Genomic DNA, 16,160 nt, shown 5'->3' on the forward strand with positions numbered 1-16,160 from the left:
GTTTTATTATCATGATGATAATATTACCACAGTATATGATTATTATGAGATATTATTGCACACACACAGAGACACACACCCCACACACTCTCTGTCTGGCTCTCTGCTCCTATTATTATTATTATTATTATGATAATAATTACCACAGTATATGATTATTAGGAGATATTATTACACACAGACACACACAAACACACACACACACCCCACACTCTCCGTTCGGCTCTCTGCTCCTAATAGCATTATTATTATTATGATAATAATTCACAGTATATGATTATTATGAGATATTATTACACACAGACACACACACACTCTGTCTGGCTCTCTGTTCCTATTAGTATTATTATGATATTTATATCACCACAGTATATGATTATTATGAGATATTATTACACACACACAGAGACACACGCACACACACCCCACACACACTCTGTCTGGCTCTCTGCTCCTATTAGTATTATTATAATAATAATTATCACAGTATATGATTATCATGAGACATTATTACACACACAGAGAGACACATTCACACACTCTCTGGCTCTCTGCTCCTATTATTATTATTATGATAATAATTATCACAGTATATTATTATTATGAGATATTATTGCACACAGACACACACAGACACACAGACACACCCACGCACTCTCTGTCTGGCTCTCTGTTCCTATTAGTATTATTATGATAATAATATCACCACAGTATATGATTATTATGAGATATTATTACACACACAGAGACACACACACACACCACACACACTCTCTGTCTGGCTCTCTGCTCCTATTAGTATTATTATAATAATAATAATCACAGTGTATGATTGTGATGAGACAATATTACACACACACAGAGACACACACTCTCTGGCTCTCTGCTCCTATTATATTATGATAATAATATCACCACAGTATATGATTATTATGAGATATTATTACACACAGACACACACCCCACACACTCTCTGTCTGGCTCTCTGTTCCTATTAGTATTATTATGATAATAATATCACCACAGTATATGATTATTATGAGATATTATTACACACACAGAGAGACACACACACACACACCCCACACACTCTCTGTCTGGCTCTCTGCTCCTATTAGTATTATTATGATAATAATATCACCACAGTATATGATTATTATGAGATATTGTTACACACACACAAAGACACACACACACACACACACCGCACACACTCTCTGCCTGGCTCTCTGCTCCTATTAGTATTATTATAATAATAATTATCACAGTGTATGATTATCATGAGACATTATTACACACACACAGAGACACACACACACACTCTCTGGCTCTCTGCTCCTATTATGATAATTATCACAGTATATGATTATTATGAGATTATTACACACAGACACACCCCACACACTCTCTGTCTGGCTCTCTGCTCCTATTAGTATTATGATAACAATATCACCACAGTATATGATTATTATGAGACATTATTACACACACACAGACACACACACACACACACTGCACACACTCTCTGCCTGGCTCTCTGCTCCTATCAGTATTATTATAATAATAATTATCACAGTATATGATTATCATGAGACATTATGACACACACACACAGACACACACACACACTCTCTGGCTCTCTGCTCCTATTATTATTATTATTGATAATAATTATCACAGTATATGATTATTAGGAGATATTATTACACACAGACACACACCCCACACACTCTCTGTCTGGCTCTCTGCTCCTATTAGTATCATTATCATTATGATAATAATATTACCACAGTATATGATTATTAGGAGATATTATTACACAGAGACACACACCCCACACACTCCCTGTCTGGCTCTCTGCTCCTATTAGTATTATGATGATAACAATTATCACAGTATATGATTATTATTAGATATTATTACACACACACACACACACACACACACACACACACACACACACACACACACACACACACACACACACACATCTTCTGGGCCTCTCCACCCGTCAATCAGTGAGGGGGGCGTGGCGGCGGCGCTCTCGCGAGAGTTGCGCCCGTCCGGCGGGGAGCCGAAGGCCGAGATTCGGTGGCCCTGGGGAAGGCGCCTGCGCGGGCGTCGCCGACTACAAGTCCCGAGAGCCCCCGCGCGCGGAGGGGGCGGGACCAGGGCCGGACGAGGAAGGAGGAATAGGGAGGCGGCGAGGCGATTGGGCGCCGGCGTTGATTGACGGGAGCGCGGACCAATGGGAGGGCGAGGCCGCGCCGAAGGGGGCTCCGCGGAGGAGGCGGTGTCCAATGGGCGGGCGGGGTTTCGAGGCCTAAAGCAGGGAGCCGCAGGGTGGCGGCCCGGGGGGCTCCTCGGCGGAGGCGGCTTCTCCTTGGCAGGTAGGTGTGATGGGCTGGGGGGGGGGGAGGGGGACAGGGGAGGACGGAGAGCCCACTGTTGGGGAGGGACTGTCTCTAGGTGTTGCCAGCTTCTACTTCCTAAGCGCTTAGTACAGTGCTCTGCGCACAGTAAGCGTTCAATAAATACGATTGATTGATTGATTGTTGACGGTGAGGGCCAAGGGAGGCCTAAGGAAGTCAGGGGAGGCCGAAGGAAGTCAAGGGAGGCCGGAGAAGGCCAGGGGAGGCTGGAGGAGGCCAAAGGAGGCAGGAGAAGGGCAGGGGAAGCGGGAGGAGGCCAAGGGAGGCCGGGGAGGGCCAGGGGAGGCTGAAGGAACCTAGTGGAGGCCGGAAAGGGGGCAGGGGGAGGCCGGAGAGGGCCAGGGGGAGCTGAGGGAGGCCGGAGAGTCAATCAATCGTATTTATTGAGCGCTTACCATGTGCAGAGCACTGTACTAAGCGCTTGGGAAGTACAAATTGGCAACACATAGAGACAGTCCCTACCCAACAGTGGGCTCACAGTCGAAAAGACTGGAGAAGGCCAGGGGAGGCTGAAGGAACCTAGTGGAGGCCGGAAAGGGGGCAGGGGAGGTTGGGGGAAGCCAGGGGAGGCCGGAGAGGGCCGGGGGGAGCTGAGGGAGGCCGGAGAAGGCCGGGGGAGGTCGAAGGAACCTCGTGGAGGCCGGAGAAGGGCGGGGGAGGCCGGAAAAGAGGCAGGGGAAGCTGGAGGAGACCGGAAAAGAGGCAGGGGAAGCTGGAGAAGGCCTGGGGAGGCCGAGGGAGGCCGGAGGAGGCCAGGGGAGGCCGGAGATGGGCTGGGGAGGCTGAAGGAAGCCAGGGGAGGCCGGAGAGGGCCAGGGGAAGCTGGAGGAGGCCAAGGGAGGCCGGAGGAGGATAGGGGGGGGCCAGAGAAGGGCAGGGGAAGCTGAGGGAGGCCGGGGAAGGACAGGGGAGGCTGAGGGAGGCTGAAGGAAGCCAGTGGAGGCCGGAGAGGGCCAGGGGCAGCTGGGGGAGGCCGGAGAGGGTCAGGGGGAGCTGAGGGAGGCTGGAAAAAGGCAGGGGAGGCTGAAGGAAGCCAGTGGAGGCTGGAGAAGGCCAGGGGGACCTGAAGGAGGCTGAAGGAAGCCAGCGGAGGTTGGGGGAGGCCGGAGAAGACCAGTGGAGGCCGGAAGAGGCCGATGGAGGTTAGGGGAGGCCGAGGGAGGCTAGGGAAGGGCGAGAGAGGATGAAGGAAGCCAGGGAGGCCGGTGGAAGCTAGGGAAGGGTGAGAGAGGATGAAGGAAGTCGAGGGAGGCCAGAGAAGGGCAGGGGAGGCTGAAGGAAGCCGAGGGAGGCCAGAGAAGGGCAGGGGAGGCTGAAGGAAGCCGGAGAGGGCCCGGAGGACCCGAGGGAGGCTGCAGAAGGCCTGGAGAAGCTGAAAGAAGCCAGTGGAGGCTGAGGGAGGCCGGAGAGGGGCCGGGGAAGTTGTAGAAGGCCAGGGGGACCTGAAGGAAACCAGGGGAGGCCGGAGAAGGCCAGGGGAGGCTGAAAGAAGCCAGTGGAGGCCGGGGAGGGGCAGGGGTAGCTGAGGGAGGCCGAAGGTAGCCAGTGGGCGTCGCAGAAGGCCCGTGGGAGCCGAGGGAGCCTGCAGAAGGCCATGGGAGGCTGGGGGAGGTTGGAGAAGGCCGGGGGAGGCCAGGGGAGGCCGTGGGGAGCTGAGGGAGGTGGGAGAAGGCTGAGGGAGGCCAGAGGAGGCCATGGGGAGCTGAGGGAGGTGGGAGAAGGCCGAGGGAGGCCAGAGAAGGCCATGGGGAGCTGAGGGAGGCTGGAGAAGGCCGAGGGAGGCCAGAGAAGGCCATGGGGAGCTGAGGGAGGCTGGAGAAGGCTGAGGGAGACTGGAGAAGGCCATGGGGAGCGGAGGGAGGTTGGGGAAGGCTGAGGGAGGCTGGAGAAGGCCATGGGGAGCTGAGGGAGGCCGGAGAAGGCCATGGGGAGCTGAGGGAGGCTGGGGAAGGCCATGGGGAGCTGAGGGAGGCTGGAGAAGGCCATGGGGAGCTGAGGGAGGCCGGAGAAGGCCATGGGGAGCTGAGGGAGGCTGGGGAAGGCCATGGGGAGCTGAGGGAGGCCGGAGAAGGCCATGGGGAGCTGAGGGAGGCTGGGGAAGGCCATGGGGAGCCGAGGGAGGTTGGAGAAGGCTGAGGGAGGCCGGAGAAGGCCATGGAGAGCTGAGGGAGGCTGGAGAAGGCCTGGGGAGGTTGAAGGAACCTAGTGGAGGTCGGAGAAGAGCAGGGGAAGCTGAGGGAGGCCGGAGAAGGCCTGGGGAGGCTGAAGGAACCTAGTGGAGGTCGGAGAAGGCCAGAGGAGGCCGGAGAAGAGCAGGGGAAGCTGAGGGAGGCCTCAGAAGGCCCCGGGGGAGCTGAGGGAGGCTGGAGGAGGCTAGGGGAGCACTATATACAAGTGCTGTCGGGAGGGGAAGGAGGTAGGGTGGGGGGGATGGGGAGGGGGAGAGGAAAAAGGGGGCTCAGCGTGGGAAGGCCTCCTGGAGGAGGTGAGCCCTCAGTAGGGCTTTGAAGGGAGGAAGAGAGCGAGCTTGGCGGATGTGGGGAGGAAGAGCATTCCAGGCCTGGGGAAGGATGTGGGCAGGGGGGCGGCGGCGGGATGGTAGGGACCGTCTCTATATGTTGCCAACTTGTACTTCCCAAGCGCTTAGTCCAGTGCTCTGCACACAGTAAGCGCTCAATAAATACGATTGATTGACGGGCGAGAACGAGGCCCGGTGAGAAGGTGAGCGGCGGCAGAGGAGCGGAGGGTGCGGGCTGCGATGGAGAAGGACAGAAGGGAGGCGAGGGGGCCAGGGGATGGATGGATGGACAGCCTTGACAGAGGAGTTTTTGTTTGATGCGGAGGTTGACAGGCAACCACTGGAGGTCATGGGTTCAAATCCCAGCTCTGCCAATTGCCAGCTGCGTGACTTTGGGCAAGTCACTCTCCAAAGCACTGAGAACAGTGCTCTGCACACAGTAAACGCTCAATAAAAAATGACCGACTGACCAACTAATACCATTTTTTTAAGAAAACTACTGAACCCTGAGACGTTATTTAAGGGGAGTTATCATTGCAAGGAATGTTGGAATTCCTCAATAAATACGCTCAATAAATACGATTGATTGTATATATGTATATATGTTTGTACATATTTATTACTCTATCTATTTATTTATTTATTTTATTTGTACATATCTATTCTAGTTATTTTATTTTGTTAGTATGTTTGGTTTTGTTCTCTGTCTCCCCCTTTTAGACTGTGAGCCCACTGTTGGGTAGGGGCTGTCTGTACATGTTGCCAATTTGTGCTTCCCAAGCGCTTAGTACAGTGCTCTGCACATAGTAAGCGCTCAATAAATACGATGGATTGGAATCGTTGACTTTTTTGGGGGGTGGGGGAGAGAGCGGGCAGCAACGCTTTCTTCATTCTTATCCCAACTGCAAGTCATGCTGCAGGTTTGGACTGATTTATTACTCCGTTTATTGTACTTGTGCACATTTACTGTTCTATTTATTTTATTTTAATATGTTTTGTTGTCTGTCTCCCCCCTCCTAGACTGTGAGCCCGCTGTTGGGTAGGGACCGTCTCTATATGTTGCCAACTTGGACTTCCCAAGCGCTTAGTCCAGTGCTCTGCACACAGTAAGCGCTCAATAAATAATAATAATAATGATGATGATGGCATTTATTAAGCGCTTACTATGTGCAAAGCACTGTTCTAAGCAGTGAGTACTATTGAACGAATGAATGGAGATTATTGAGGAGGGGAGTGACATGCCCAGAGCGTTTCTGTGGAAAGATAATCCGGGCAGCAGAGTGAAGTATAGACTGAAGTGGGGAGAGACAGGAGGATGGGAGAGCAATCAATCAATCAATCATACTTATTGAGCGCTTACTATGTGCAGAGCACTGTACTAAGCACTTGGGAAGTACAAATTGGCAACATATAGAGACAGTCCCTACCCAACATTGGGCTCACAGTCTAAATGGGGGAGACAGAGGAAAAAAAACACAAAAAACCAAACATACTAACAAAATAAAATAAATAGAATAGATATGTACAAGTAAAATAAATTAATTAATTAATAGAGTAATAAATATGTACAAACATATATACATATATACAGGTCAATCAGTCGTATTGAGCGGAGGGTGATGCAGTAATCCAGTCGGGATAGGATGAGTGATTGTATTAACAAGGTAGCAGTTTGGATGGAGAGGAAAGGGCAGATCTTGGAGAAGCCGCGTGGCTCAGTGGAAAGAGCCCGGGCTTGGGAGTCAGAGGTCATGGGTTCTAATCCCGGCTCCGCCGCTTGTCAGCTGTGTGACTTCGAGCAAGTCACTTCACTTCTCTGGGCCTCAGTTCCCACATCTGTAAAATGGGGAAGAAGACTGCGAGCCCCCCGGGGGACAGCCTGATCACGTTGTATTCATTCATTTCATTCAGTCGTATTTACTGAGCTCTTACTGTGTGCAGAGCACTGTACTAAGCGCTTGGGAAGTCCAAGTTGGCAGCATACAGAGCCGGTCCCTACCCAACAGCGGGCTCGCAGTCTAGAAGGGGGAGACAGACAGCAAAACAAAACATATTAACAAAATATGAGCGTGTGAGACGGGAAGGATGGCAGTGCCATCCAGAGTGATGGGACAGTCTGGAAGAGGGTTTGGTTGGGAAGATAAGGAGCTCAGGGAGTGTGTCCGTTGTTGTACTCTTCCCCGGTGCTTAGTACAGTGCTTGGCACCCAGTAAGTGCTTAATAAATCAATCAGTCAATCAATCAATCGTATTTATTGAGCGCTTACTATGTGCAGAGCACTGTACTAAGCGCTTGGGAAGTACAAATTGGCATCACATAGAGACAGTCCCTACCCAACAGTGGGCTCACAGTCTAAAAGGGGGAGACAGAGAACAGAACCAAACATACCAACAAAATAAAATAAGTAGGATAGAAATGTACAAGTAAAATAAATAAATAAATAAATAAATAGAGTAATAAATATGTACAACCATATATACATATATACAGGTGCTGTGGGGAAGGGAAGGAGGTAAGACGGGGGGATGGAGAGGGGGACGAGGGGGAGAGGAAAGAAGGGGCTAATAAATGCTGTTGAATGAATGATTGACACTGGCTCTTAATCGCCCCGGGCTGTTATGGGGGAACGATCCGTGTGTATTTTAGAGACGACCCTGAAAAATAGGGGCTTGCCAGTGGATGTCTTTTTAGAGAATAGTCCACACACTACCTCCCCTTTACCATTCCCCACCAACCGCTTGCTTGGAGACAGGTCTTTTTTTAGAAATAATAATAATAATTGTGCTACTTGTTAAGCACTTACTAGGCACCAAACATTGTACTAAGCACTGGGCTAAATATGAGGTAATCAGTCCCCACACTGGGGTCACAGACTAAGTAGAAAGGAGAACAGGTATTCATTCAGTTGTATTTATTGAGCGCTTACTGTGTGCAGAGCACTGTACTAAGCACTTGTATTGAATGGGGTATTGAATCCCTATTTTGCAGGTGGTGGAAACTGAGGCACAGAGAAGCGAAATGACTTTTCCCAAGCTTTTAGCTCCAAAGTAGGTCATTGGCGGAGCTGGGATTTGAATCCGGGTCCTCTGACTCCCAGATCTAACAATGATATTTGGTAAGTGCTTACTCTGTGCCAGGCACTATACTAAGCTCTGCTTCCCAAATAATATTAATAATAATAATAATGGTATTTAAGTGCTTACTGTAGGGACTGTCTCTATGTGTTGCCAATTTGTACTTCCCAAGCGCTTAGTACAGTGCTCTGCACATAGTAAGTGCTCAATAAATACGATTGATTGATTGATTGCCAATCACTGTTCTAAGCGCTGGAGTAATAATAATAATAATGGCATTTATTATTATTTCCCCTCTCCATCCCCCCCATCTTACCTCCTTCCCTTCCCCACAGCACCTGTATATGTGTGTATATGTTTCTACATATTTATTACTCTATTTATTTATTTTACTTGTACATATCTATTCTATTTATTTTATTTTGTTAGTATGTTTGGTTTTGTTCTTTGTCTCCCCCTTTTAGACTGTGAGCCCACTGTTGGGTAGGGACTGTCTCTAGATGTTGCCAACTTGTACTTTCCAAGCGCTTAGTACAGTTCTCTGCACACAGTAAGTTCTCAATAAATATGATTGATGATGATGATGATTTATTAAGCTCTTACTATGTGCAAAGCACTGTTCTAAGCGCTGGGGAAGTTACAAGGTGATCAGGTTGTCCCACGGGGGGCTCACAGTCTTAACCCCCATTTTACAGATGAGGGAACTGAGGCACAGAGAAGTTAAGTGACTTGCCCAAGGTCACACAGCTGACAATTGGCAGAGCAGGGATTTGAACCTGTGACCCCTGACTCAAAAGCCCGGGCTCTTTCCACTGAGCCACGCTGCTCCTCTGGAGTAGTTGCAGGGTAATCAGGGTGTCCCACTTGGGGCTCACAATCTTCATCCCCATTTTACAGATGAGGGAACTGAGGCACAGAGAAGTGAAGTGACTTGCCTAAAGTTACACAGCTGACAAGTGGCAGTGTCCGGATTAGAACCCACGACCTCTGACTCCCAAGCCCGGGCTCTTTCCACTATGGTATTTAAATGCCAGGGTAGTTATAATAATAATAATGATGATAGCATTTATTAAGCGCTTACTATGTGCAAAGCACTGTTCTAAGCGCTGTTCTAAGTTATAAGATAATCAATCAATCAATCATATTTATTGAGCGCTTACTGTGTGCAGAGCACTGTACTAAGCGCCTGGGAAGTCCAAGTTGACAACATATAGAGACAGTCCCTACCCAACAGTGGGCTCACAGTCTAAAAGGGGGAGACAGAGAACAAAACCAAACATACTAACAAAATAAGATAAATAGAAGCAGCGTGGCTCAGTGGAAAAGAGCCCGGGTTTTGGAGTCAGAGGTCATGGGTTCAAATCCTGCTCCACCACTTGTCAGCTGTGTGACTTTGGGCAAGTCACTTCACTTCTCTGTGCCTCTGAGACCTCATCTGTAAAATGGGGATGAAGACTCTGAGCCCCACGTGGGACAACCTGATCACCTTGTAACCTTCCCAGCGCTTAGAACAGTGCTTTGCACATAGTAAGCGCTTAATAAATGCCATCATTATTATTAAATAGAATAGATATGTACAAGTAAAATAAATAAATAAATAGAGTAATAAGACAGAGAACAAACCCAAACATACTAACAAAATAAAATAAATAGAATAGATGTGTACAAGTGAAATAAATAGAGTGATAAATATGTAATCAGGTTAAACACAGTCCCGGTCCCACATGGATCTCTCAGCCTGAGCGGGAGAGAGAACAGGTATTTCATTTCCACTCCAGTGATGAGGAAACTGAGGCACAGAGTGATTAAGTTACTTGCCCATGGACTCACAACAGACCAGTAGCAGAGCTGGGATTCGATACTGGGTCTCCTGACTCCCAACCATACGGTTTTTCCATCATCCCAAAGTGAGAGTTCAAAATCTGTAGGGGAAGAGAAGGAAAACCCTCAGTACTTTCCAATCTCGGAAAATTGGAAAGGAAGCGTCTGACACAACAACAGTGGCACGTGTCCGTCCAGCGCAATATGGGAAGATAGAATTGGGTGGAGGGTTGGCTTTTAGAGAAGCAGCGTGGCTCAGTGGAAAGGACACGGGCTTTGGAGTCAGAGGTCATGGGTTCAAATGCCGGCTCCGCCGCTTGTCAGCTGTGTGACTTCAGGCAAGTCACTTCACTTCCCTGTGCTTCAGTTCCCTCATCTGTAAAATGGGGATTAAGACTGGGAGCCCCACGAGGGACAACCTGATCACCTTGTAACCTCCCCAGCGCTTAGAACAGTGCAGAGTAAGCGCTTAATAAATGCTATTATTATTATTATTATTAATTATTATAAAGAGGCCACAGCTTGGTGCCGGGGAGGGAGTGATGAGGGGTAAATGTAGTGAGATTGGAGGATGATTTCAGTGGGGAATTTCTGCCCATCTTTGACCACGGGGGCAAGCCCAGAGGGGCCAACTTTTCATTGCACCAGTGAATGGTGAGTCAATCAATCAATCGATCGTATTTATTGAGCGCTTACTGTGTGCAGAGCACTGTACTAAGCGCTTGGGAAGTACAAGTTGGCAACATATAGAGACAGTCCCTACCCAACAGTGGGCTCCCAGTCTAGAAGGGGTGAACAGGAGGCAAGGATCTTAGGGAGGTTCAATCAGTCATCAATCATATTTATTGAGCTCTTACTGTGTGCCGAGCACTGTACTAAGTCATGGGTCAGGGGTTCAAATCCTGTCTCCGCCAGCCGTCAGCTGTGTGACTTTGGGCAAGTCACTTAACTTCTCTTTGCCTCAGTTACCTCATCTGTAAAATGGGGATTAGGACTGTGGGACAACCTGATCACCTTGAAACCTCCCCAGCGCTTAGAACATCATCATCATCATCAGTTGTATTTATTGAGTGCTTACTATGTGCAGAGCACTGTACTAAGCGCTTGGGAAGTACAAATTGGCAACGTATAGAGACAGTCCCTACCCAACAGTGGGCTCACAGCCGAATAACTTCAATTAGAACAGTGCTTTGCACATAGTAAGTGCTTAATAAATGCCATTATTATTATTATTATTATTTAAAGCCTTCTTTGGCAGTGTTCTTAGATTATTTGGGTTCAGACTCTCCCCCTCAAACCCCACTGTGCTTATGTATATAGCTGTAATTTATTTTAATGTCTCTCTCCCACTAGACAGTAAGCTGCTTGTGGGCCGGGAATGTGCTGTATTGTATTCTCCCAAGCTTTAGTACAGTGGTCTGCACACATCAATATGCAATAAATATCACTGGCAAATTATTTATTTCAATAAATACGATTGATGATGATTCCAGGAAGAGCAGATTATGATTAGGAGGACATCCCAGCCATCCTTGACCTGTGGAAGAACCGATAATACTAATGATATTTAAGCGCTTACTATGTGCCGGACGCTGTACCAGAAATCAATTGCGGTGATGAGCGGCAGTATGGCCTAGTGAAAGAACTTAGGTCTGGAATCCAGGGGACCCGAGTTCAATATTTTTTTTTATTAAGTGCTTACTATATGTCAAGCACTGTTCTAATTGAAGTTATTCGGGTCGGCCACAGCCCCTGTCCCACATGGGGCTCACGGTCTAAGTAGGAGAGAGTAGGATTTAATCCCCATTTTACAGATCAATCAATCAATCAATCGTATTTATTGAGCGCTTACTGTGTGCAGAGCACTGTACTAAGCGCTTGGGAAGTCCAAGTTGGCAACATCTAGAGACAGTCCCTACCCAACAGTGGGCTCACAGTCTAAAAGGGGGAGACAGAGAACAAAACCAAACATACTAACAAAATAAAATAAATAGAATAGATATGTACAAGTAAAATAAATAAATAAATAGAGTAATAAATATGTACAAACATATATGTATATATGTTTGTACATATGAGGTACAGATGAGGTAACTGAGGTAAAGAGAAGTTAAGCGACTTGTCCTATGTCACCCAACAGACACATGGCGAGCCAGGATTAGAACCCGTGTCCTGTGACACCTGTCCACTTGTTTTGTTAGACTGTGAGCCCGATGTTGGATCGGGATTGTCTCTATCTGTTGCCAAATTGTACTTTCCAAGCGCTTAGCACAGTGCTGTGCACACAGTAAGCGCTCAATAAATGCAATTGATTGAATGAATGAATGTCCTCTGACTTCCAAACCAGTGCTTTTTCCACCTGGCTTCACCACTCACAATCTAAGTAGGAGGAAGAGCAGGTATTAAATCCCCATTCTGCAGATGAGGTAACTGAGGCCCAGCGAATCGAAGTAAATTGCCCAAGGTCACACAGCAGACACGTGGCAGGGCCTAGATTAGAACTCAGGTCCTTTGACCCCGGGCTCTGTCTACTTGGCCACCTGCTTCTCTATGGAGGCCAAAATGGACAAGAGAATAAAAAGAGAACTGTGCACTGATATGCCCAAGAGGGCATATCATGGGGGGGGCTCACAGTCTTAATCCCCATTTTACAGATGAGGTAACTGAGGCCCAGAGAAGTCAAGAAGCTGACAGTTGGCGGAGCTGGGATTTGAACTCATGACCTCCGACTCCAAATCCCGGGCTCTTTCCGCTGAGCCACGCTACCCCTGCGCTTAGAGCAGTGCTTGACACATAGTAAGCAAGGAGGAGCAGTGTGGCTCAGTTGAAAGAGCCTGGGCTTTGGAGTCAGAGGTCATGGGTTCGAATCCCGGCTCCACCACTTGTCAGCTGTGTGACTTTGGGCAAGTCACTTCACTTCTCTGTGCCTCAGTTCCCTCATCTGGAAAATGGGGATTAAGTCTGTGAGCCCCACGTGGGACAACTTGATTACCTTGTATCTACCCAAGCGCTTAGAACAGTGCTTTGCACATAGTAAGCACTTAATAAATGTCATCGTTATTATTATTATTATTAAGCGCTTAACAGATACCATTATTATTATTACTACTTCTACAACAGAAGAATTAGCAGATATGTTCCCTGCCATGTCTTACTCACGAAAAGACTGTTCCTCCAGTCCGGTCCAGGGTAAGATATAAGAATCGTTGGGCGGGAAACAGCAAGGGGGTGGTTTACACCCTGAAGTTCATTCTTTCAGTTTATTAATTTTACTTGTACATATCCTATGTATTTTATTTTGTTAATATGCTTGGTTTTTTAATCTGTCTCCCCCTTCTAGACTGTGAGCCCACTGTTGGGTAGGGACCGTCTCTCTATGTTGCCAACTTGTACTTCCCAAGCACTTAGTACAGTGCTCTGCACACAGTAAGCACTCAATAAATATGATTGATTGATTGAAACGTGGACTAATAATAATAATAATGCATTTATTAAGTGCTTACTATGTGCAAAGCACCGTTCTAAGCGCTGGGGAGGTTACAAGGTGATCAGGTTGTCCCACAGGGGGCTCACAGTCTTAATCCCCATTTTCCAGGTGAGGTAACTGAGGCACAGAGAAGTGAAGTGACTCACCCAAAGTCACACAGCTGACAAGTGGCGGGGCTGGGATTTGAACCCATGACCTCTGACTCCAAAGCCCGGGCTCTTTCCACTGAGCCACGCGGCTTCTCTGTGTGTAGAGTACGTGTAGTATGTGTGACTATGTGTAGGGTACCACACTGTGGGAGAAAATACAGTAGAAGAGGAAGCCCTGATCACTGTATACATCTTATTCTTCTTGTTTGTGTTGTTCTCCCCCTTCTAGAATGTGAGCCCACTGTTGTGTAGGGACCGTCTCTATATGTTGCCAGCTTGGACTTCCCAAGCGCTTAGTACAGTGCTCTGCACACAGTATGCGCTCAATAAATACGATTGATTGATTGGTTTCTTCAACCTCAGTTTCTTTATCTGTAAAATGGTGATGCAATAATAACCTTTCTCTCTCCCCGGCTCAGGCCGAGAACCCCGTTGGACAGGGACTGTGTCTGACCCGATTACCTTATTCCTACCGCGGTACTTAACAACTACTGTTATTCATTCAGTCGTATTTATTGAGCGCTTACTGTGTGCAGAGCACTGTACTAAGCGCTTGGGAAGTCCAAGTTGGCAACATATAGAGACGGTCCCTACCCAACAGTGGGATCACAGCCTAGAAGCAGCGTGGTCTCGTGGAAAGAGCACAGGCTGGGGATTCAGAAGGACCTAAATTTTAATCCCAGCTCCGCCACTTGTCTCCCGTGACCTTGGACAAGTCACTTCACTTCTCAGTGCCTCAGTTCCCTCATCTGTAAAATGAAGATTAAGATTTTGGGCCCCATATCGGACACAGACTGTGTCCAACTTGATTAGCTGGTATTTACCCCGGCGCCTAGTACGCACTATCTGACACCTGTATATATGTATATATGTTTGTACATATTTATTACTCTATTTTACTTGTACATATTCTATTTATTTTATTTTGTTAGTATGTTTGGTTTTGTTCTCTGTCTCCCCCTTTTAGACTGTGAGCCCACTGTTGGGTAGGGACTGTCTCTATATGTTGCCAACTTGTACTTCCCAAGCGCTTAGTACAGTGCTCTGCACATAGTAAGCGCTCAATAAATAAGATTGATTGATTGATTGACACACAGTAAGCACTTAACAAGTTCCTTAATGGAAAAGAAATTAAGACAAAGGCAGGGGGCATCCCAGCACTTAGAACAGTCCAGCGCTTAGAACAGTGCTTTGCACATAGTAAGCGCTTAATAAATACCATCATTATTACGGGGGGGGGAAAAATAGGATTTAATATCTTAATGATGGCCTGGTGGAAAGAGTGAGGCTGTGGGTTCTTATCCTAGCTCTGCCAACTTGTCAGCTGCGGGACCTTGGGCAAGTCACTTAACTTCTCTGGGCCTCAGTTTCCTCATCTGTAAAATGGGGGTTCAGAACCTTTTCTCCCTGCGATCCCCAAGTGGGACAGGAACTGTCCAACCTGATGAACTTGTATCTACCCCAGGTCTTAGAACAGTGCTCTGCACACAGTAAGCGCTCAATAAGTACGATTCAATGAATGAATGAACAGTGATTGACAAGCCGTCAGTGCTTAACAAATACCATTATTATTTACCTGTCACTTTAAACGGCCAGGTGATTAAGAAATGAGCCGATCGAAGTCAAGGAGTCCCTCGTCCCCCTCTCCATCCCCCCCATCTTACCTCCTTCCCTTCCCCACAGCACCTGTATATATGTATATATGTTTGTACATATTTTTTTACTCTATTTATTTATTTATTTTATTTGTACATATCTATTCTATTTATTTTATTTTGTTAGTATGTTTGGTTTTGTTCTCTGTCTCCCCTTTTAGACTGTGAGCCCACTGTTGGGTAGGGACTGTCTCTATATGTTGCCAATTTGTACTTCCCAAGCGCTTAGTCCAGTGCTCTGTGCATAGTAAGCGCTCAATAAATACGATTGATGATGATGATGAAGGAGGGAAATGGACGAAAGGCGTAAAAAGGCAGATATTTATGAATAGTAGAATATCTTTTTTTTTCCGAAGCACTTTCACATCCACGATCTCGTTTTCCCCCTCACCACCTCCCTGTGAAGGCTGCCGAGAAGGAGCAAAGTCAGATCTTTGATTTTCCCCCCGTCTTTTCCTAAATCAGTCGGTAAATATCTTTTCCTAAATCAGTCGGTAAATATCGAGCCTGAGGAAGATGAGATCAGGGGGATTGGGGTTAGAAGAGCGACGAGGGAGGGCTGGATGATGGTGGAGGAGCTCAGTGAAATGAGATAGGGCAGGGAGTGTTGGTTAATTGCTTCGAAACCAGAGGTAAGAATTTTCTGTTTGAAGGGGCTTGAGTGCGAATCACCTAGTCAAGATGGGAAAAGAGTGGTTGGATCAGTGCGGTAGGAGTTGGGATGGAAAGGGGCGGATTCTGGAATCGTGCAGGTATAATAATAATAATGTTGGCATTTGTTAAGCGCTTACTATGTGCAAAGCACTGTTCTAAGCGCTGGGGGAGAATGCAAAGTGATCAGGTTGTCCCATGTGGGGCTCACAGTCTTAATCCCCATTTTACAGATGAGGTAACTGAGGCTCAGAGAAGTGAAGTGACTTGCCCAAGGTCACACAGCAACAGGGTCTGGGGGCAGACTAAATTTACGGGGTGAGCGAGAGCCGAGTTGAGAACTATGCCAGGGTTGTGGGCTTGTGAGTCAGGG

The 16,160-nt window shown here is 47.4% G+C and overlaps 1 protein-coding gene across 4 annotated transcripts in view; it reads left to right on the forward strand.

Annotated features, from left to right (window-relative positions):
- The first annotated feature begins 2,331 nt into the window (after nucleotides 1–2,331).
- RNF4 (ring finger protein 4) overlaps nucleotides 2,332–16,160 on the forward strand; it is a 56,774-nt gene continuing 42,945 nt past the window's right edge. For 2 of the 4 annotated variants that reach the window (XM_038745057.1, XM_038745056.1), the window contains exon 1: nucleotides 2,335–2,390. The gene's annotated coding sequence lies outside the window, so the exon portion shown is untranslated. Of the gene's footprint in view, nucleotides 2,391–16,160 lie in introns of all 4 variants that reach the window. The other 2 variants (XM_038745059.1, XM_038745060.1) reach the window with 2 other exon arrangements.

The sequence above is a fragment of the Tachyglossus aculeatus genome, chromosome 4, assembly GCF_015852505.1.
Source record: "Tachyglossus aculeatus isolate mTacAcu1 chromosome 4, mTacAcu1.pri, whole genome shotgun sequence".
NCBI lineage: Eukaryota > Metazoa > Chordata > Mammalia > Monotremata > Tachyglossidae > Tachyglossus > Tachyglossus aculeatus.